This window comes from Scomber japonicus, chromosome 12 (genome assembly GCF_027409825.1).
Source record: "Scomber japonicus isolate fScoJap1 chromosome 12, fScoJap1.pri, whole genome shotgun sequence".
Lineage (NCBI taxonomy): Eukaryota > Metazoa > Chordata > Actinopteri > Scombriformes > Scombridae > Scomber > Scomber japonicus.
Window position 1 is genome coordinate 6,278,564 of NC_070589.1, and position 2,317 is coordinate 6,280,880.

At 40.6% G+C, this 2,317-nt stretch overlaps 1 non-coding gene across 1 annotated transcript; it reads left to right on the forward strand.

Annotated features, from left to right (window-relative positions):
• Positions 1-1,689: 1,689 nt before the first annotated feature.
• trnag-gcc (transfer RNA glycine (anticodon GCC)) lies at positions 1,690-1,760 on the forward strand. Its single transcript has one exon. It is a non-coding gene; the product is annotated as a tRNA-Gly (tRNA).
• The last annotated feature ends 557 nt before the right edge of the window (positions 1,761-2,317 follow it).

Sequence of the window (2,317 nt, forward strand, 5' to 3'; positions counted from 1 at the left end):
GAGATTTTAACTATATTTTTAAGAAAAACTTCAATGAGGAAATAAATGACTGTTCTTTTATTTGAAATTCACAAAATGGAAATTGAATTGAAATGTTTTAACTAATCATCTTGTTATGAATCACTTTAGTTCTACTTTCTAAATATATAATTATCACATAACAACCATAAATACACAAGTTAGATACAATCACAAATACTAAAAAAGAGTAGAAACAATTCTAATATATAAATATTAATTAAATAAAGAATCCAATTATTATAAATGATAACATATTGCTTATAAAAAAACAAATAAAAATAAGTTGCACAAATCCTGTATCACATAAATACACAAGTAGAACAACATATAAATTGTGTTATAATTTGGTAGTGTGACTCATTTTACTTTTGGCATCATTAGGCTTCCATAGAGTCCTCCACTCCTCCTACTTCAGGCTCTCAGTGTAGAGACCTGAGGTCAACTTACCACTGCTCCTCTCCTCATCTCATACTTCTGTGAGATCTTCTCAGCAGGAAGAAGCTGTAACAAGGTTAATGATCCACAAATGACATTATAAAAAGAAGACATAACAAGCGAATGAGCGTCTTTTTTTTTTTTTGGTGCGGCCCTTAATTATAGCTTTGCGAGGCAAAATTCACTTCGACGAGAATTATCGTTACGTCTTATTTCGCGAGATATCATGACACGAGATATCATCACACCCCTAGTATCCATATTGGTGCCCTCATGATGGACTCCCTAGTTCAAGTGAAAAATGCTAGCTCTGTATACTTGAAGGATTTTTTATTGTCTGTTGTCATGCCCTCTTCCCAGGGGATTGTAAGCTCTATCATGAAGACCCTTTTCTCGGCTGCAGACCACAGTAAGACAGCTGGCTGATGTGTGGTTATTATGATCTCTCTGAGTAAGATCAATTGCATTCTGAGGTCCACCAACATCTGCAACTCTTTGCCAGATGTCTCTCTTTTGTGCAGGTGCTTGCTGCGTGCTGCCTGGCTTGATGAACACAGTGAGGGGAGGCTTTGCTGTGTCTAGGGTGTGCAGTTTGCTGCTACCCTACATCTCTTTAGGACATCAGCCAGCTTAGCCATAACTTTGTCATAGTGCCACCTTGCATCCCGATAAGATGTGCTGGAAGCTTGCATTAATGTTGCTTCACAGTGGGCAGCCTAAGTCCATTCTAAACCACTGGATAAGATTCCTTGGTGTCATAGACTGCCCCTTTTAGAAAAGAGTGTGATCTGCAGGGTCTTCCAAATGCCTGCCCAACTGATGGGTGTATTCACTGTAGTGTCCCATAGGGTCCAGGCTCCCTGGCTGCCCTGTGACACCTCACTTTTGACCAGAACTGTTATGGTGCTCCACAGCCTAAGCTAGTACTACTGGTCTACAGTGATCCTATCACCTCCCGGTGTTGCGCCTTCTGCTTGAGGCCTGTGCTGATGGGGACTTTTGCATTCCTCAGGAGTTGTTCAGCAGACTCCCACAGTTCCAGTACATGGTGTGCCTTCTTTTGCTTGCACCCTAGATTGATGGATTTCATAGAGAGCTCCAGCATGTTCCAGTTGAAGAGGCTGGATACAGGAAATGTGCCTGAACATTCAAGGGATAGACTGCATGCGTGAAAGGGGCCTTTGGGTGGAAAGTGCTGAATTGACGCATAAGGTAATAATTTTGAACATGTGAGCATTGGTGGTTCAGTGGTAGAATTCTCGCCTGCCACGCGGGAGGCCCGGGTTCGATTCCCGGCCAATGCAACAAGTGTTTTTCTTTTCCCTCAGGCTTTGAAGAAGCCAGTTTCCTGGATAGCTGGAAGAATTCCAGGCTTTGAAGAAGGCTCATTGCAACATTTTTAAGTTATGACACCATTATATCACATTTATAACTAGTGATGGTTTGTCTTTTAGTCTTTCAATAAAAGCATGTAATTGAAAATATTACATTAAAAAAAAACATATTTTTGGTGTTTTTGGACTTGCATCAACAAGGGGTGGGGTAGTCATGACCAGAAAATAGATGGCCGTGCTCTGCGTTCATTTCGTCCGTATTTCTGCACGTTTCCATAACGCTTACAGATACGGACCAAACTGACCAGTACCACCTGAAACCGTGGGGCCGTGTTGCTGTCACTACTCGATACATAGCACTAATGAGACACAAAGAAGTAATAATGATGGAGGAACATTTTGAGGAAAGGTTGTGCGAGTTTGTTAGAAACTTTAAACATATCGTTTTTGTCTTTTATGCAAGAGGTACATTATCAATATCTCCTCCACAGTCACCATGTTTGTTTTTGAGTTTGTTGTTGTCAAAA